The 21,371-nt window shown below is 47.8% G+C and overlaps 2 protein-coding genes across 3 annotated transcripts in view; one reads left to right on the top strand and one right to left on the bottom strand.

The window, feature by feature from the left end:
* Positions 1-10,743, bottom strand: part of GNG3 (G protein subunit gamma 3) — a 38,927-nt gene extending 28,184 nt beyond the window's left edge. The window contains exon 1 of one of the 2 annotated variants that reach the window (XM_078660488.1): positions 10,636-10,743. The gene's annotated coding sequence lies outside the window, so the exon portion shown is untranslated. Of the gene's footprint in view, positions 1-8,641; positions 9,453-10,635 lie in introns of those variants that run through there. The other variant, XM_078660487.1, reaches the window with a different exon arrangement.
* A 745-nt stretch (positions 10,744-11,488) lies between these two features.
* The window catches only part of BSCL2 (BSCL2 lipid droplet biogenesis associated, seipin), a 142,278-nt gene continuing 132,395 nt past the window's right edge, over positions 11,489-21,371 (top strand). The window contains exon 1 of the mRNA XM_078660485.1: positions 11,489-11,594. The gene's annotated coding sequence lies outside the window, so the exon portion shown is untranslated. The remainder of the gene's footprint in view (positions 11,595-21,371) is intronic.

Below are 21,371 nucleotides of genomic sequence, written 5' to 3'. Positions count from 1 at the left end.
GCCAACCTGTATCGTTGGACCGTTTCATTATCTCCAATGAGCTACCCTTATCGTTTCTAGTTATTGTAAACCATATCACCCATAACGTGTTTATTTAAAAAAAATCTGCTAAGCTTGTGTTCTGCTCATCCACAAGTGGAAAGGGCTTAGGAATGTTGCTTTCGCCAATCATTGGATCAGGTCAGTGAGTGTTAAAAATGCAGATGAGAGCCAAGTGCTGCTTCCGAAGCCCCACCACTGAAGGCTACGGTAAGGCAATTGTTCCGCAAGCTTGCACTCCTTGCTGTGTAACTATTGCTTCACTTGCAGGTGTTCTATGGCAGGGGTTGATTTTCTTACTGTTTAAATCTGGGTAATGACTTTTTGATTCCATTTTGCTTCCAGAATCCTACTCTGGGCAATGGTACAGCTGTCTGAGTTTTTTCAGGCATTTGCTGATGGTGTTCCTGCAATGCTAAGGAGTGCCATTCATTTCTATAGCTCATACTCCCCCCTGGCAGTGCGTTGAAGCACTTTATGATGGGCAACACTACTCCAGCCCAAAGGTTAGGGCTTAGTGCAGTGTTTTTGGAAGTAGTCTTAGGCACTAAAGCAAACCATTTCATGCCTTCACTCCAGTAATATGGTAGAATAAGTTATCAGGAGTTGGGTGTTGTCACTAGTGAGTGGAGGTTGTATGGCAGTTCATGTTTGGGACTGGTAGGTGAGCTAGAAGAGGTTGCACATGAGGGGTTTGGCTTTAAAGATGGTTGTACTTGTGATCTTTGAAATGAGCTGTGCGGAAGTTGCAGAAATGCTTTAATAGAGCTTCAGGCATGCACGTGACTTGGAGAAGATTGTGCCCATGAAGAGATGACCTGCAGTGGATGGGGGAAAAGAAAAGGTCTTTTGAAAGGGGTTCTAGTTCGATTTTAAGTGACTGGTTTTCATGCTGGATTTTATAAATGGAGGGCTCGTTTTGTAACTACACGCAATTTGAGGATGCAAAACTCGGACCAAAGCAACAGTAGTTCAGTGTCAAGATAAGGCTACGTGCAGTACTTTTCGGATTCATTAGAATCCGTTGAACAGTCTGCAATGCTAGGTTCCTGCTAGGCCACTCCTTCAGCAAGGACAGCTCAGAGGTTGGAAGCTTACAATGACTGGCACGAGGCTTGAAAGATTCTGCGAATGCTGGAGCGGGTGACTGAGATTGGCTCAGAGTACGAATATGGCAGCTGACTTTCACTTTCTCTGAGTCACTATTTCGAAGCGCAGATTACAAGGGAAAACTTGGCAAAGCAATAGCTACGACCTATATATTGGGCAAATGGCACTGGTTTCCTGACCCACACTTCACATGAATTATGTCAAAGCTGAGATTATTACTTGTTCACAAATTACATATTTTAGCCAATAGAACGTGTGCACTTTCTAAACTTGTAGGATTGCATATTCATAAAGGTTAAAATGTACAGAGACTTTATCTGCCAGCCTATGGCGTTACTTACCCAAGCGAAGGGTCGTTTATAGGAATTCCATTCCATTGTTTGACCCTCTACCCCTTTCCTAAACAATTCCATGTTCCGCATTTTATGCAGTCTATGCTTTATAGCATGTATGGAAAACTTGGAATCACTGAAAAATCATAAAAATAATGCATGTAGGAGGCGAGAAATGATCCACGCTTTGTAGGCAACGGGCATCTCTATGTAGGATCCTGGGCAACACCCACCCTCATGCTGAGGCAGATCTTTATCTTTTGGTTAGGAATGTCGCAAAGCACACTTTTGAAAACACTGCACTTCACGTGCACAACTCGACTTGTGTCATTTGTATCAGTGTAAACCTACGATTTTGTGTACTTGACTGTACGCTTCTCCACATTTCAGTAAGTCAATGCCAAACATACTTTTATGATGCTAGTAATACAAAATATATCTCTCTCTCAAAAAAAATATATATATAGATAGATACACATAGAGAGAGACAAATTGTGTTTATAACTTCTTGAACTACAGTAACTCATTATTCCTCTAATAACTAGTATATCTTTTCCGGAAAACCAACTGGCTCTGCAGATTTTCCTTTATTTATTCCAGTATTTTCTAAAGTGTTAATTTAGGGAATTGGATATCCTTAAACAAAGTAGCTTAACTTCCTAGTTGAAATATTCTCTCTATAGGTCAGAACTATGATCTTGAAACTCCAAATATATTTCCCTTACATTTTCTATTGTTGTTGAAATATTATTTCTACTTTTTTTTGCCTTGGTCTTCTACAATAGAATGACATTCCTAGCATACAATTCTCCAAAAGCAACCCCACCTCAGCTTACTCAAATTATGATTCAGAATGCCTTACGCCTAAGAGCTGTTTACGTGCCTCTGTTGCCTGCAATGTGTGGGGGCTCGCAGTGTGTGTGGGGGGGGGCTCGCAGTGTGTGGGGGGCTCTGTGTGGCTGTGTGTGGCTGTGTGTGTGGGGGGGCTCTGTGTGGCTGTGTGTGTGGGGGGCTCTGTGTGGGTGTGTGTGTGGGGGGCTCTGTGTGGGTGTGTGTGGGGGGGGCTCTGTGTGTGAGTGTGTGGGGGGCTCTGTGTGGGTGTTTGTGTGTGGCATTTGCGAGAGATTAAGCTATTGGCATTGTAAATGACAATGCCATTTATTTATGTTAAGCAAACATAAATTAAAATAATGTCAAGAGCAATGCCAATAGCTCTAACTTTAACAAAGGCAAAACCATTGCATTGTAAATGCTTGTTTGCTTTTGGGGTGGGATTCGGAGGCAACCCCAGGTTGCTTGGCCACCAGCTGTTATCCCAGAGCTGGGGATTTTTGCCAAACAAGAGGATTTCTGACTTGTCTGCATTTAATCTCAGACAATGCTCTTGCATCCAGTTGGCCAGTTCAGTCAGACAGTTTATCAGTCGGGTTTTAGGGTCATTCTTTTCATCAATGGTAACCATTAACTGGGTGTCGTCAGCATAAGAACACATTTCAACACCCCACCTTCTTCCAATGGCTGCCAATGAGGACACGAAAACATTAAACAAAGTTGGACTGATTGAGGCCCCCTGGGGAACCCCATATTTAATGTTTCGCGGGGGAGAGATGAAATCACCCAAACACACTGATTGTGTTCGTTCCTCCAGAAAAGATTTTAGCCATCCCAATGCCTTGTCTCGTATACCTTTCCCTTCCAGGGCTTTCAGTAATTGGTCGTGTGGAACGGTATCAAAAGCCGCAGATAAATCAAGGAGTATTAAGACGACTGTCTTGCCTTGATCTACCTGGGCCCTAATGTTATCCGTCACCGCCAGAAGTGTTGTTTCAGTACTGTTGTTCACCCTGAAACCCGTCTGGGAATCGTCCAACAGTTCATTGACTTCCAGATAGTTGGAAAGCCGTCTGTTGACCAATTTCTCCAGCACTTTTGAGAGGTAGGGTAACTGGGATATTGGCCGGTAGTTGGCAGGATTATTAACATCTAATCCTGCCTTTTTTACTAGTGGAGTAACCAGGGCTTGCTTCCAAGATCTTGGGAATGTAGCAGAGCATAAGGAAAGATTCAGAACTTTCGTTACGGTGGGGCAAATTACAGGGGTTAGCTGAGAGTAAATGTGGTGTGGACATGGATCTAGTGGGGATCCCGACTTAACTTCAAGCATGGCTTTGCCCACCTCGGCTTCTGAGAAAGGGCCAAAACCTGTACAAGTAACTTGAGTCGTAGTTGGTGCATTGTTCTCGATAGTTTCTGGTGTGCAATTGGAGAAGGAGGCATAGATATTATCAATTTTCTCACAGAAGAAATCATTTAATTTGTTGCAGTTCTCCTGTGATGGAGTAAGTTTTACTGAGAGATTTGTTGGATTGCATAGTTCCCCAACAATTTTAAAAAGTTCCTTTGTGGATACCTATTCTTCCACTTCTACAATATCCATGAACCTGAGTACCCATCCCTTCCCTTCTACAAGATCCCAAAGCCATGAGTACCTACCCCATCCCTTCTAAAAAATTCCATAACCTTGAGAACCTATCCCTCCCCTTCTACAAGACCCTGTAACCTTGAGTATCTATTCTGCCAATTCTACAAGATTCCATAACCCTGAGTACTTATCCCACCTCTTCTACGGGATACCATAACACTGAGTACCTACCCCATTCCTTCTACAAGATCCCATAACCCTGAGTACCTATCTCGTCCCTTCTACAAGACCCTGTAACTCTGTGCACATATTCTGGCACTTCTTTAAGATCCCATAACCCTGAGTACCTAGCTCGTCCCTTCTACAAGACCCCATAAGCCTAAGTACTTTTCCCTACCCTTCTACAAGACCCTGTAACCCTGTGTACCACTTCTACAAGATCCCATAACCCTGCACACCTATCCCTCCCCTTCTACAAAATGATTTAACCCTGAGTACCTGTTCCTCCACTTCTACAAGATCCCATAACCCTGAGTACCTTTCCCTCCTCTTCCACAGGGACCTTTATCCCTCCCCTTCTAAAAGAGTCCATATTCTTAAGTACCTATCCCTCACCTTCTACAAGACCCTTTAACCGTGAGTACTTATCCCTCGCATTCTACAAGATCCCACAAGCCTGAGTACCTATCCCTCCCCTCCTACAAGGCCCTGTAACCCTGAGTACCCAGTCCTCCACTTCTGCACGACCCCATAACCCTAAGTACCTATCCATCCCCTTTGACAAAATTCTATAACCCTGAGTATCTATTCCTCCGCTTTTACAAGATCCCATAACACTGTGTACCTATCCCTCTCCTTCTACAGGACCCATTAACCCTGAGTACCTATCCCTCGCCTTCTACAAGAAACCACAAGCCTGAGCACCTATCCCTCCCCTCCTACAGGGTCCGGTAACCTTGAGTACCCAGTCCTCCACTTGTACAAGATCCCACAAGTCTGAGTATGCATTCCACCACTTGTACAAGATCCCGTAACTCTGAGTACCTATCTCATCCCTTCTACAAGACCCTGTAACTCTGAGTACCTATCTCATCCCTTCTACAAGACCCTGTAACTCTGTGCACCTATTATGCCAAGTCTACAAGATCCCATAACACTGAGTAACAATTTCTCCACTTCTACAAGATCCCATAAGCCTAAGTACTTTTCCCTACTATTCTACAAGACCATGTAACCCTGAGTACCGCTTCTACAAGATCGCATAACCCTGCACACCTATCCCTCCCCTTCTACAAAATCCTATGACCCTCAGTACCTGTTCCTCCACTTCTACAAGATTCCATAACCATGAGTACCTTTCCCTCCCCTTCTACAGGGCCCTTTAACCATGAGTGCTTATCCCTCCCCTTCTACAAGATCCCGTTTTCCCAAGTACCCTTTTACAAGATCCTGTAACCCTGAGTACCTATTCTGCCACTTCTACAAGATCCCATAACCCTGAGTACCTACCCCATTCCTTCTACAAGATGCGATAACCCTGAGTTTCTATCGCGCCCTTTCTACATGACCCTTTAACCCTGAGCACCTATCCCTTTCCTTATACAAGATCTTATAACCCTGAGTACCTGTGCCTCACTCTCTATGTGACCCGTTATACCTGAGTACCCATTCATCCACTGCTACAAGACCCCGTAAGCCTGAGTATACATTGCACCACTTCTACAAGATCCCATAACCCTGAGTACCTATCTCACCCCCTTCTACATGGCCCTTTAACCCTGAGCACCTGTCCCTCCCCTCCTACAAGACCCTGCAACCCTGTGTACCTATTCCTCTGATTGGACAAGAGCCCATAACCCTGAGTACCTAATCCTCCACTTGTACAAGACACTGTAACCCTGAGTACCTATCCCTCCCCTTCTACAGGACCCTTTAACTCTGAGTACCTATCCCATTCCTTATACAAGCTCTTATAACCCTGAGTACCTATGCCTCACTCTCTATGTGACCCGTTATCCCTGAGGTACCCATTCCTCCACTTCTACAAGATCCCATAAGCCTAAGTATACATTGCACCACTTCTACAAGATCCCATAAGCCTAAGTATACATTGCACCACTTCTACAAGATCCCATAACCCTGAGTACCTATCTCACCCCTTCTACAAGACCCTGTAACTCTGTGCACATATGCTGCCACTTCTAAAAGATCCCATAACACTGAGTACCAATTCTTCCACTTTTACAAGACCCCATAAGCCTAAGTACTTTTCCCTTCCATTCTACAAGACCCTGTAACCCGAGTACAACTTCTACAAGATCTCATAATCCTGTGCACCTACCCTTCCCCTTCTACAAAGTCCTATAACCCTGCGTATCTGATCCTCCACTTCTACAAGATTCCATAACCCTGAGAACTGTTCCCTCCCCTTCTACAGGGCCCTTTAAACCTGAGTACTTATCCCTCCCCTTTTACGAGAACCTGTAACCATGAGTACTTATTCCTCTACTTCTACAAGATCCCATAATCCTGAGTAGCTATTCATGCACTTCTACAAGAACTTGTAACCTGAGTACATATTCTGCCACTTCTAGAAGCTCTCATAACCACCATAACCACGAGTACCTATCCTGGCACTTCTACAAGGTCCCATAACCCTGAGTACTTATCCCCCCCCTTCTACAAACCCCTGTGACCCTGAGTACCTATTCTGCCACTTATACAAGGTCCCATAACCCTAAGTAGCTATTCTGCCACTTCTACAAGATCCCATAAACCGGAGTACCTACCCCATCCCTTCTACAAGATTCCATAACCCTCAGTACCTATCCCTCTGCATCTACAAAATCCTATAGCCTTGATTCCTATTCCGCCACTTCTTCAAGAGCCCATAATCCTGAATACCAATCCCTCCCCTTCTACAAGACCCATTAACCCTGAGTACTTATCCCTCCCCTTCTACAAGATTCTATAAGCCTGAGTACCTATTCCTCCCCTTCTACAAGACCCTTTAACCCTGAGTACCTATTGCAACACTTCTACAAGATCCCATAACCCTGAGTACCTATGCCTCCCCTTCTACATAACCCATGAATCCAGAATGCCCATTTATCCACTTCTACAAGATCCCATAACCCTGAGTCCCAATCCCTCCCCTTCTAGCAAGACCCTGTTAGCCTGAGTACCCATTCCTTCACTTCTACAAGATCTCATAACCCTGAGTACCTATCCCTCCCCTTCTACAAAATCCTATAACGCCAAGTGCTTATTTTTCCACTCTCCAAGATCCCATAAACCTGAGCACCTATCCCTCCCCATCTATAAGATCCCGGATGTATGACATTACAACGCATGCTTTTACCACGCATGCCTTTACAATGCTGTTTTTACAACGCATGCCTTTACAATGCATAGTGCTTTGGGGCGCTGGATAGTGAATAGTTTAATTTACTATTCCAACTCCAGTCCCCGTGGATAGTAGGGAAGGTGTTGGATAGTAAATTAAACCTATTCCCTATCCTAGAGCGCCCCCCAGCGCAATGCGTTGTAATGGTTTGCGTTGTAAAAGTTGCGTCGTAAAGGCACTGCGTGGTAAAAGTTGCGTTGTAAAGGATGTTTCCCATAAGATCCCATATGTCTGAGTACCTACCCCTCCCCTTCTACAAGACCCTGCAACCCTGGATACCCATGCCTCCTCCTACCTCAAATCCCCTTACCCTAAGTTGTTATGCTTCTTTTTTCACATGGCCCTTCACCGTGAGTATATTTGCCTCCTGCCAAGGCCCTTTTACTCTTAATACTGATATCTACTGCTACAAGGCCGCTCAGCTTTGAGTGTTAAGGCCTCCCTTCCTACAAGCCTTTCTCACCCAAAGTGCTCACCCCTCCCATCGTACAAGTCCCCTTTGTCCTTAGTGGCTGCCCCCTCCTCCTACAAGAGACGCCCTTACCAAGGGCTCCCGTTGCTTCTGCCCTATAATATCCCCTCTGCTTGGATACTTACCTTCCCCATGAGATCCATCCCACTATAAACAAGAGTAATTGTGATCCGGGACTTAGAAAGCCGCATTAGCCTGACTACTTACATCGCTCCTTAAACCTTACTAGTTTGACCTTATTCTTTACGCGCATTCGGACCCGCCCCGTGTGTATTTGTGAACCTGCCCGTTTTGAAAGGATTTTGGTTTTTCTTGCCTGTCACGAGCAGAGTTTGGTAATAGGCAGTATTAATCTCCATGGTGACGGTCGGGGTACCAATATGGAATGGGGGATGGGAAAAGATGGGAATAAGTAAAGATGGGTTTGCGGAAATGATGAAAGGGGAAAGATTATCTGAGCGGTGAGGAGGGGGTAATGGAAATGGAGAAAGATGTTGATTGGAGGAAGATGGTGGGTGGGGAGTGATGGGAGATGGCGGGGAGGGAAGCAATAACAGGGATGCAGGAGGGTGGGGGTGGTAGAAAGGATGCTGCAGAGAATGAGAAGGGTGGGGCATGGGGGAAGGGTGCTGTTGGAAAGATTTGGGCATGAGGCAAGCGAGATGGGCAAGATGTGGTGTAACGATGCGGTGGTGAAGTGTTGCTTAAAATGGAACGTCTGGATGGAGGGGAAAGGAGAAGTAGGGACAATGGGGAAGGATGAAATGTGGAGCAAAACGAGAGGACACGGCACGTGGGCTGAATGAAGAGTGGCGGCAGGCGGTGAATGACGGCCTCACTAGTGTTGCGTCCACACTCACCTGTCACGGTTCCGTGCTGGCAATGGCGACAGCCCCTCGGGGAAGCGGAGCCCCGTCTCCTCGCCGTGTCAGGGTCTCTTTGCGCTGAGCTTGCCCCCTTTTTAGCAGTCGTCCCTTGGGTGGGTGTCTCTACATCTATCGCCCCCTTCCAGTCGCTGACACAAGAAGGCGCGTCTGTGGACAAACAATTCTTCAGGGTGATTTAGGCGCTGTCTTCTACTGGGCGCTGTGGGGGTGAGTTAGGTGCGGTTCTCTAATACACAACGTTACGTTCCTCTATATGGCGTCTTCAAAAACAGCTCAGACGTCCTCTGGCAGAGGACACTCTAATATTGGGCGTTGTTGGGTTGAGCGGGTTCCCTCCTTAGACAATGCTCCTCTCTGCGATGTTTTCGCGATTGTTGTATTTTGCATCAATTGAAGACGCCCTCGGGCAGATGGTGTTCCTTTACTGGGCGTCTTCGAGATGAGCTGGATACATAAGATGGTTGTCGTTTGGGTGTCCTCGGCATTGATTGGGTGCTGTATGCTGGTAGGCGGCAGAAGATGTTTTTCTCCAGAGCACTGAGGAGGAGAGTGATAGGGCTTTCCTACTGAGCGTCTTCAGGGGAGGTGGGGCACCGTCGGCAGGGGACTATCCTCACACACTCCCGATTCTGGAACCCCCTTTGCGCATCCAGCCTCTGTCTGGGACCCGCGCTCTTCAACACCCCTGTCTAAGAGATGAGCGATCTCCGTTCCGCGCTGCTTAGAAAATGGTGAAAAGTCGGCGCGCGTCTGCGAGCCCTGCTAGCATCACTGGTCCCAAGGAGCCCCGTGGGATGCAGGAGTGAGGACCACTGAGCAAGGCAGACTGTACCATCTCCGGGGTGGGGGAGGATGGCGCCCACTCAAGGTACAAGATGGGTGTGTCCCACTGCTCCCACCAGCATATATATCTCAGTCTTTGGCCATGTAGGGGGGACATTTGTTGTCATTCACTCACGCAGTAAACAGTGCTGGGGGTGGCAGCGCTACCGTTTATTCTTTGTCTCGATTTCACCTATTGGTGCATGGTATTACCCAACCTTAGCCGCAGTGAAGAGATGTGAAAGGAGCAGGGATGGAGACGCCCAAACCCCCTCCCAGACCCACCCTTCCTCGCTTATTACTCTGCCCATCATTTCCTCGCCCTTTTTCCATCGTTCTACCACATCTCTCATCTTTTATCCTCAGCCCTTATTCCCTCTACTTAATTATCCCAGTCTCATCCGCTGTCCTTACCCCGCACTTCATCCTGTACTCACCTCCCGCCATCCCCCCCTTTTCCGTCGCCACCATTTCTTCTCTTTCATTCATTTTCAGCTTTTTCCCCGTATAATTTCGGTCACCTTCATCACTCATGCTGTCAAGCTGCCCCCCCCCCCCCGAACACTCCTCCCTTTACTAACTTCGTTATACTCCCTATCCCGATTTTTTCTCTCTCCCATACCATTGCCCTCCCTCTCCCATCAACCGCCCATGACCCACTCTTTCATCCTTACCCTCTCATCCCTGCTTCTCTTCCTTCATCCCCCGACTCCATCCCACCCATTCTTCCTACTCAGTCTTCTTCCCTTCTCACCATCCTACGCATCCTTTTCCTTCACCCTCCTCGACATTTGTGTCCCCTCTTACTTCAGATCGGGTGAAATGAGGACTCAATGATATGATATCTTACCCATCTCACCCCCCTTGCACTCTTTATCCTTCCCGTCATACTCTGTCGGTTCCCTTTTATTCGCCTTTGTGTTCATTTCTTTTGCTACCGTTGAACTGTGTTCGATTTACATTGACATAGCCCTATACACCCTCATAGCCACCTTAATCTCCCCGTCATTCACTCTCCATCCAACCCCACCCCCCCTCCTCCCTCCTGATCTCTCTTTCAACCTCCATCTCAGCGGAGAGGGAGGATGAAAGGTTTCCCTCATCCCAGGACCAGCGTCCAGCATCCTCCTGTCACACACCCTCACCTTCGTTTTATCCGCGCACCAGCTCATGCTTTCCTCCTTTCCGCCCATCCTCTCTTCCGACATTCATTCTCGCGGACAGTCACACCCACCCTGCTGCCCCTATCTATCTCCTCATTCACCTTAACTCCCCATCCCCACCCTTCGCCGTTATCCTACCCAATCTTCACCCAGTTACATCATTGTTTTCGTTGTAACATTCTCATATGCCTCTTGTCCCCACCCAGGCTGATTGCCCCATACCTTCCCCACGATTATCCATTTAGTCGCCGATACACAGTCTGTTGCTGCCAAGGAAACAGTTTATAAAGCCAATGCACACCACTTCCGCGTCGTTTTCGATAATTTAGTATTTGGATTCATCCAAACGTACAGGACTTTTCAGGTTGACAAGGTGGCACACACATGGTTACAACGTTAGTACTATTGTATTATCGCCCACACAATTCCCATTTAATCTACATTCTCTCTAAATCTCCCCGCTTGAAGATTTTGGGCCACCTCCTTTATTGTCTCCACGCAAGCTTTTCTTGTTTTGGAAGTTTCACCAAGTGATCGCTAGGGTACATCTTAGTCACATTAGGAACAGGATAGCAAAAAAACTACAACTCCCAGAAGGAGTTATATTGCCACTCATAACTCCCGCACTGGAAATCGTGTCTGTGGAGACATGGAGTGAGGTGAACAATCGGTATATACGACGCCTTCTTCCCACTAGCCTCCTAAATGAGTTTGGGTTGGCCGTTTGAGGTATTTCATGACGCTGTTTTAATAATATTACTTTAGACTGCCATCACATTTTACATTGTGCGAATTGGTACTGCAGAAAGTTCACCCATTCCAAGATGGCCGCATAATTCAACCAATCTGGTGACTCCCCGATAGCACGTGACACTGGACGCTGTAAAGGGAGAGGCTTGCGACGCATGCAGATTTGGCGTGTTATCAGGAAGGTGTTTCGGGTGAGTGCTTTTGAAGGCAATTTAAGCGCGAGTTTGCAACAACGTCTCTCCACGTAGTTTTTGGGGACGGTGGAGTTGTTCAAAATCACATCTCTCAGGAAATTTTAATCTGCCTGTCGGAGTAGAAGACGAACATGCCTCGAGTGTTACTCCCCCACCCCTCCAGTCCCAAAGGCTTATTGGTTCCTATAAGAACCCTTTGGTGAAATCCAGACCCTCGGGTTTCACATGACCCTGAGAACTTCTTTCACCAAGGAAATCCTACTACCTCGGGGGACCTCCTTTCTCATTCAGTATCCCTCTGGCCGCGAGACACACCCCTAATTCTAAGGGTCTGTCAGACTCTAGGAGCCAGTGCCCCCTAAACCTGAGGCTCGCTCTGATTCGAGGATTTCTCTAAGCCCAAGACAAAGCCCCAGTGACCACCTGCCTTATCATTGCTTTGACCTCAATCAGGTAACACACATAAGATGATGGGAGAAATGACTACAAAAATTCTGACCTTTAGATTTTTCTCCCCAGCTACGTTAGAAGAGCCATTAACACTGACAGAGCTAGATCATAGTGCCAATATCAGCAACACTTCCCATCCCCCCACAGCAATAACTTGGAGAAATAATCAGACAAGACACATTCTCAGTGGAGAAATTTGCTGCAGGTTTATTTGCATAACAACTAGGCCAACATGGTGGGTTATCTTACGGGCGATCCCAGGGCAGGCAGCCCCTCCCCGCCTGATGAGCCAAATTACCCCGTGGCCCTAGCCAACTTGTTTCTGTTAAATTTGGGGGAGGGGGTAGCCCCTCCCACTGGTAGACCGCCAGTCCACCCCCTTACTCACGCCCCCCCACTAAGGGGGTAGAGCGTTGCAGGCAACCCCCGGTTGCTCAAGTCCACAACCGCCTGTAGGACTAACGGGGTGCCGTCACATCTCCAGGGTCCAACCCGAGGACCTCCCTGGGTATATTTGGCTTTAGCACCCATACTGTGCTCCTTAGACCGAAAAGAAGGTAGCTACAGATTGCTAACAGGCATGAAGAGTGTTGAGGTCAGAGCATGCTCACTCATCTAATAGAAATGAAGCAGCTTCCAACCCAGGTGTCTGTTTCTTCTGGATAGGTCACCTGGGGAGACAGTATGGCTCTTGGACAGTCTGTCTGTTGAGATATCAGGCTGACTGGAAGGACTTGCGCTGGGTTGTCTGTTCTCATCTCATCACTCGGGTCATTCCGATCGGGTGCAATCCTTTTGCTCTCGTAGGTAGGTATTCATTCAAGCCACAGGTAAGCAGCGAGGTTAATGAGTAGGCTTCCATGTCTGGAAGGAAAAAGCAACCATGTAGAGGTGCCACTCATGGTTTATCTTCTTTTGTGATGCTGGCACATAGGTCTCGGTGTCGAGTCAAACAGTGAAGAAAGACCTGGTTTGAGGGGCAATATTTATACTCCTCTGGTGATCATGGAAGCAGCCTTCAGCCAACTATGAAATCTGTTGTCTGTAAATATTCAAAGGTTCTTCCAATCAAGGGGAGCATTTTTCCCGCTGTTGCTGGGGAGTTTTCGTCAGCTTCCTACAATATTGGCCACTTAGACCATTTTGGGCACATCGGCTAAAGTGGTTCATGTGAAAAGAAGCAGCAGCGGACCCAAAGAATGCCGCACCCTAATCCCAGTTCCAACAGCGTGTCTGTGTATGTGCCGCTACCCCTGGCGCCAGCTGCTGAGTGGCGTCCCTGTGAATCCAGATCAAACAGTACTTTTTAAGCTTGGGTGGGGGCGCACAAATATGAAGTCCAGAACAAGCAAGGTATTTTTTGGAAGTCCTTTTTTTTATTTATACAAAAGATTTATTGAGTGCAATAGTCCATTGATTTCATTATATACAAAAAAGAGTTGATCAGCCAACGCGTTTCTCTCCCGTACAGGGAGCTTCCTCAGGGCTGAAAATGTTATGTTATGTTATTATCATTTTTATTGCGCACAGATGCTCCAGCTAAGGAGCGTCCTGGCGCAGGGAATGGTGGACACAGCACAACACTGAGAGGAACGAAAAAGTTAAGGAGATAAAAATTAAAACAGGTGGGTTTTCAGGGCCCTACGAAATACTAATAAGTCCTCTAACAGGCGGATTTCTAAAGGGAGAGCATTCCAGAGGATCGCGGCTCTCACCCGAAAGGAACGACCGCCCATCCGGCTAAGTCTGAAACGCGGGACAACCACAAGGGATTGGCCGAGAGATCTGAGAGGGCGGGTCGGAACATAAATAGATACGAGATTATTAAGTATCTCTGGTGCCGACCCTTTTAAAATTTTGAAAGCAAGACTGAGAGCCTTAAAGTGAATTCTGCTTTTGATCGGTAGCCAGTGTAGGGACCGTAAAGTATTAGAAGTAGGACAGGACCTTGGCAAACCGACCACTGCCCTCGCAGCCGCGTTCTGTACGCGTTGTAGGCGAACGATCTCTGATTGGTTAGCTCCCAATAGGAGCGAGCTGGCATAGTCCAACCGAGAGATAATCGTCGCTTGGATGACCAGCTGTCTTGTCGGAGCATCAAAAAATTTGAGCACCGGCCTTAGCCCACGTAGGACACCAAAACATCCTGCCGCCACTCTCTTAGTATGAGTCGTAAAGCAGAGGGTATGATCTAGCCACACTCCCAGGTTTCTGAGTTCCAACACTGGTGAGGGGGCTGGCCCCAGCTCAAGAGGCCACCAGCTGTCCCCCCAGCAATCCGCTCCTCTTCCGACGATCATCACCTCAGTTTTTTTTGCGTTCAGCTGGAGACAGTTGTTATTCATCCAGCTGGCCACCTCTCTCAGCCCATTTCGGAACCTGGGGGATCCTGCTCGGCATCCCCGCTGATCGTAACCGCTAGCTGCGTGTCGTCGGCGTATGAGACCATGGTTAGGCCCCACTGCCTGGCGACATCAGCCAGCGGTTGCACGTATAGGTTGAAAAGCGTGGGACTCAGCGAGGAGCCCTGAGGGACCCCCAGGTCCAGCTGATGGTATTTGGACTGAAAGGGGGGGTGGCAACGCAGAAGGAGCGATCGCTGAGGAAGGAGCGGAACCACTGCAGAGCAGAGCCACAGATGCCAATGCCCTCGAGGCGGTGCAGAAGGATGCGATGGGACACTTTGTCAAAGGCAGCGCTAAGGTCTAATAGAATGAGCGCTGCCGTTTGACCTGCATCCAACACAACCCGCAGATGTTCTACCATTGCCAGAAGGGCCGTCTCCGTGCTGTGTCCAGCACGGAACCCATTCTGCGTGGGATCGAGGACATTGGCCCGGGTCATATGCTCAGAGAGGGCCAGGTTGACATGAGCCTCCATGACTTTGGCCGGCCAGGGAAGCAGGGAAATAGGGCGGTAGTTTTCTGGTTTTAAAGGATCCAAAGATGGTTTTTTCAGGATCGGAGAAACCACCGCCTGCTTCCACTTGGCAGGAACGATACCTGAGGTCAAGGAGAGGTTAATCAGCGAGCACACTATCGTGCGCCCCTGAAAAGAGGGGTCTCTAAAAAGGGCAGATCTTAGAGGGTCCGCAGGAGAACCGGATTTGACTTGTTGTGCCCGCTTGACAAACTTATCCCAGGAGAGAGTGGGGAGAGAGAGCAATGCCGGACAACTACGAGAGCCATTCAAGGGATTCGAGGGCAACGTCGTACTAGGGAACGACTGATAGATGTTCTTGACTTTGTCCAAGAAAAAAACGGCTAGAGTCTCACAGTGGGAAATGGAACCATCCACTTGCGGAACAGCTCTCTTAACCATCAGATCTTTGATAGTTTTGAAGATGGTCTTGGATGGATTGAGGCTGTTGCGGAATTCCGTCGCGTAGAACGCCGCACGGGTTCTACATATGGCTCGGTGGTAGAGCTTGACGGAAGCCAAATACGCAGTTTTTTTAACGGCATCATACGTCTTCCGCCACTCCCTTTCTGCCCGTCTACATGAACCCTTCAAAGCGCGAAGAGCACTGTCATACCAAGGGCTCGAATGCCGGGAACTGGATTTACTAGAGATGATGGGCACCAGAGCATCAAGCGCCTTGGTAATCCAGCTGCAGAACTGGTCGTAGCCCGAGGTAGCATTAAGCAGAGGGCCTAATGGCTCTTCAGCCAAGATGTGATGTAGGTCCTCTAGCCTACCTAAATATCAAACCTAAATACACACAATATAAGTCACACATATAAAAAGACACATGTATCAAACGTGTACTATCAGGGTTAAAACATACAGGACCATAGTTACGATACAGAGCAGAGCACAACGTAGTCCATATTATCATCCTTGATAATTAGATTCATCAGAATATCATTGTACATCTATACCAGATTTTTCCTATTACAGTTACTTTCTCCCTGTATTCTGAATCTGACCATAGGAGAGTGGAAAAGAAACAGGGGAAGTGCAAAAAGGATAAGAAGGAGGGGAGGCGAAAGGAAAAAAGAGAAAGAAAAAGTATATAATAAAGCATATAATAAGATAACATTAAATCAGAATTGGAGAGGGGGGGGAATGGGCAATAGCAAAAAGACACTTTGATTTCCGCATCAAATATTTGCCAGATAAAGAAATAGTGGATTCATGTTCTTGGGAGGCTTTGGTTGTCAGGGAGGCCACCACAACCCATGTAATGGAGGAGGGGAAACCTTGGCTATAAAGCAGATCGGGGCAGGCTACTCCATCCCGCCCAACCCACCCGCCAGATACATCTAGTTAAGAAGAGGAGAACATTTAAAGTCCGCCTGCTAGGTGATTTATCATGAGAACAAAAGGAGACCACCATTGTTTGTGGCACTCACTTGTGGAGTCCAGTGGATTCCAACACTCACCAGTCCAAATAAACACACGTGTAACCACCCACCACCACAAGCACGTAGACGCATCCTTCTAACGTGGCCCAACTATTGTGCGGGTCATGGACCCTATTTGTGGGGTGCGGGAGGGGGAGAGAGAGAAGGTGAACTGTCTTTTTCAAAGGGAAAGCCAGAAGTTTGCCCTCCACAGGAACACTGTTAAAAAGGCCTTTGCCCCGGAATAGAGGACATGTTCTCACAAGCATTCATCTGCTGTAGCCTACAACAAGAGAGCAGCAAACACTCTGTCAAACGAGGGCATGCCTTTGGTGCCTCCAAGACCTCAGATCCCATCTCTGAAGTCTCAGGATGGTTAAACAGGGAGCACCTCCTGTGTGTTCGCGTTATTGCAGGGAGCACCTCCACTGTGTGTACTGCACTCACTGGGAGAAAAACAAACGGGGCTGACCAGAAACCACGTAAGGCCAGGGCAGTACAACTTGACAAAGCCATGCAGTGGACTTTCATCCCAACAGATGGGCGTGTTCTGTATCCTGGCTAAAGTGCATAAGTCAACAATAACCAGCTGATTTTTCCAGAACATTTGCTCTTCAAGCTTCCCACAGCCACTCCTGTGCAGCATGTATCCAGTCAGATGCTTGAATGTGCCATTGGTCATACCATTCATCTCAGAGTCTCAATGTCGTCAATTAGTTAACTAAGTGTCTTCCTCTTTGGGCAAACCGGCTGTATCGCTTTCTACAAGCATTGTAACAGTAGAACATTTACAGAAGCAAACTGAAAGGTGAGACCGTCCAGGTGAGACCGTCCAGGTCACCAGTCACATCTACATAGTGTCCTGTAAGGTAAATGTCTCTACATCCCCTGCTTTTGATCTCCATCACTCCCCCTCCCCCTTCCTTGATTTACTCACTTAGATTTTTTTCTCAGTTCTGCTGACAACACACAAATTGGGTACAAAATAGACAAAGGTCATGAAACAATAATCCCAACTTCTTGCCTAAGGACGCAATTTCAATATTTACTCATGGATGAACCAGAACTGGTGAAAGTTCAATGAAAACAGAGAGAAACCGAGGGGGTGGTTTTCAATTAATAATGCAACGTTGATATCAATCAATCAGGGATTTGTAAAGTGCCCTAGTAACCCGTGAGGGTCTCAAGGCGCTGGGGGAAGGGATGAAATTCAGGCAGCTCCGATTCAGCCGAAGAGCCAGGTCTTGAGACTCTTCCTGAATGCTTGCAGTGTTGGGGTTCACCTGATGTTGATGGGAAGTTTGTTCCAGGTCTTGGCCGCGATGTAGGAGAAGGCTCTTCCTCCCGTTCTGGATCTGTGAACGCAAGGGATTTCAGCCAGGGCAAGTTCGGTGGAGCAGAGGTTTTTCTTGGGAGCATAGAAGGAGATTCTTTCATTGAGGTCCGTTGTGGAGGGATTTGTAGGCGTGAGCAGCTTGAAAGTCACTCTCTTTTCGACGGGGAGCCAGTGGAGGTCTCATAGGTGCTGGATGATGTGGTCTTGTTGTGGGATGCTGAGGATGAGTCTGGCTGCGGCGTTCAGGATTGTCTGGACTTTGAAGAGCAGAGACTTGTTGATTCCGGCGTAGAGGGCATTCCCGTAGTCCAGTCTGCTGGTTATGAGTGTGTGGGTGACGGTCTTTCTGGATTCAGGGAGATCCATTTGAAGGTCTTGTGGAATATGTGGAAGGGTGTTGAAGCACGTGGAAGATACAGCATTGATCTGTCTGTTCATGGTGAGGGAGGAGTGGAGTATGATGCAGAGGTTGGGGGCGTGATCCGTGGTTGTGGGAGGGTTGCCGTGGGCGGGGGGCCACCAGGTGCCGTCCCATGCAGATCTGTGATGCTAGGCCGTTCTCCATCTCAGGTAGCCACTGTCCAAGTCCTGGCTGTAATGTTCGACATTGAGCAGTCTTATGCTTCACAAAAAGGTGCTTGGGTCTCTGTCTCATCATGGATGAAGCTCAGATAAAGGTCCTTAAAGGTGTTCTTCATTAAACAAGATATTTAAGGGATCGCCTCATCCACAACATTTTGTTGTATGCTTCTTCATAGGCGTCCCCACACTGAAGTAGGACAGTGCTCCTGGAGGATACATTTTATATATAAATGCAAACCTTTTCCCCCTCTTTTATCCCTCTGCTATCCTTCTCAATCCAAATAAATAACCAACGTATCCACCACTCAAATTACTTTCATATTTCACTATACTAAATCAACACTATATATAAAAAAGAGACTGCCTCCCGTGATCAAGGCTCGAGTAGAGCAGAAACGTTGGGATTGATTGCTGCTACCTTCGTGCTACCTTCGTGCTGTCTCACCATTAAATGTTAAATGAAATGCAACTTTGCCAAGTGTCGGTGCACTTCTTTGAAGCTCAAAGGAGGTAGTGTGTTGATATTTAAACAGAAGCCCTGCGCTGAATGCACTGACCGCCCTTCAAGGAACAGGCTTGTGTCGTGGGGCACTGTCGTGAGAAATTAATGGTTGAAGCCTTACCTGCTTGCCCCCAGCCTTTGCAGTGTGCGGCGAGTTGGGAGCAGAGGAAAATATTTCCGGACTGCTGGCTTAAGGAGCATTTCAGAACAGTGAGTGAAACTAAATAACGAACTGTGTGAGCTGGCAAACTTGGCCCTGAGCGCAAAGGAACAATATATTATTAAGAAGTGTTTGCGCAAAATTGTCTTCTACAATTATGAAATGACAGCGCTGTTACACCTTTATTAATTTGAAAAGTTTTCCTTTGCGTGCTCTTCATGAAAAATACGGCCCATGCAAATCAGATATAAATGGAAGTCACATGGGCCATTTTTAGGGCTCGGACTCCTCCCCACTGTAAGTGGGGGAGGAGTTTCGAGATCCTAATGTTACTGAAGAAAAAAAAGAAGTATCTCCTAGGGCCTTGGCGAGAGGAATTCCACACATTCCTTAGCGTTTTCTGTCATCTGGCCAGTGATTCGTCTTCCTTGTGTTTTCGTTTTAATAGGCTTGAAGTGATAGGGTAAATGTAGTTTTGTTCCGCCATTTTGGGCATATTTCGTTCGTGCTCGCGCAAAGAAGTACATAAATTATAATTAGGAGCTGTCAGGGTGCCTCCGTTAGTGAATCCAGATGGCCGGGCGCGTTCACAATTCTGCAGCGCTCAGCGCGCAGCTTCCTTGTTCTTGTTTGTAGTTCGCGATCACTTGGTTGCCGCTGAAGGCCCGGCAAGCACTCTCAGCCCCCTACCAATTTTTCTACCATCCTCTCCTCCAGGGCACACAAGTAAAGTATCTGGAAGATTGTTCCGGGCGGCCAGGGAGTGCACCGCCCCTCACAGCCACCGTGAGCGGGGCACGCACGGAGGGTGGCTTTGTAGAGGACATGATGGGGCATTCACTAGCAGTTACTAAAGTGAATCCTGTTGTCTGCCTTGCCTCTGCCAGTCTCTGATGGGACGTGCAGGGGAGGGGGGCTCGTGTTACAGTGGAGGAGGGAGGGGTGCTGCACACTCGTAGGAGCAACCGCGGAGAGCAGGAAAAAGCATGGGTGTTTTTTTTTTTAAAGCGCTGAGATGAAATCCAAAGCACGGAAACCCGCCACAGCACCCATGCAGCCTCACTCGACAGGCACCCATGGGCATGGCATGGCAGCAGCGAGGGGCGGGGCAAGACTACAGGCACATATAGTTTGTTGTTGCAGGAAAGTGTCCCTGTGGCTGACTTTGTGCTGTAGGGGGAGATGTGTGATGCAGGTGTTTCGGGAGCCTACTTTCCTGTATACACTCTGTAAACTTTTGTCACCATCGGAAAGTATCCTCACCCCGTGTCTTGCAGTTGCGCAGATCAGCTGGTTTGTGCAATGCACACTTACACTCCTGCACACTTGGTGTCAATGGCCCCAACATCACTGCCTTTGTATATTTTCCTGAAAATAAGGACACGGCACACAGATGCCAGTGCCTCAGAGTAAGGCTGACACTTGGTATACTTAACACGGCTGGGAGGAGGGAGGGTCGCCCCAGAGGCGCGTGAGATTTGATCAGGTGATCTTAATGGCGGATGACAGTGCGTGTGTAATGCTCGTGAGCGTTCGAAGTTTGTGAGTGACTACTTAGTACTTAAGAACTTGGGGATGTATGTGTTTGAGCTAGGGAGTGAGGTTGATATACTGTATAACTATGTTTATGCAGTCCCCTGTGTCTGGAGAATCCTCGCTGGGAACTGGGTCAATTAAAACATACATTTATTGGCTCCTGTGCACACAAGTCATCGAGCCTTTTCCACCAGATCATCCCCGTTCTACGCGCCTTTTCTGATCCCTCACATTGTTGGGGGTGGGTGGGTAAGGGTTGTGCCAGTGACAGCAGAGTGAGAGTGACAGCACGAGAGACAGCAGAGTGAGAGACAGCAGAGTGAGAGACAGCAGAGTGTGAGAGACAGCAGAGTGTGAGAGACAGCAGAGTGTGAGAGACAGCAGAGTGTGAGAGACAGCAGAGTGTGAGAGACAGCAGAGTGTGAGAGACAGCAGAGTGTGAGAGACAGCAGAGTGTGAGAGACAGCAGAGTGTGAGAGACAGCAGAGTGTGAGAGACAGCAGAGTGTGAGAGACAGCAGAGTGTGAGAGACAGCAGAGTGTGAGAGACAGCAGAGTGTGAGAGACAGCAGAGTGTGAGAGACAGCAGAGTGTGAGAGACAGCAGAGTGTGAGAGACAGCAGAGTGTGAGAGACAGCATGAGTGACAGCAGAGTGAGAGTGACAGCAGAGTGAGTGACATCATGAGAGACATCAGAGTGAGAGTGACATCAGAGTGAGAGTGACATCAGAGTGAGAGTGACATCAGAGTGAGAGTGACAGCAGCGTGAGAGTGACAGCAGCGTGAGAGTGACAGCAGCGTGAGAGTGACAGCAGCGTGAGAGTGACAGCAGCGTGAGAGTGACAGCAGCGTGAGAGTGACAG

This window comes from Lissotriton helveticus, chromosome 9 (genome assembly GCF_964261635.1).
Source record: "Lissotriton helveticus chromosome 9, aLisHel1.1, whole genome shotgun sequence".
Lineage (NCBI taxonomy): Eukaryota > Metazoa > Chordata > Amphibia > Caudata > Salamandridae > Lissotriton > Lissotriton helveticus.
This window is presented reverse-complemented; position numbering and strand designations above follow the sequence as displayed.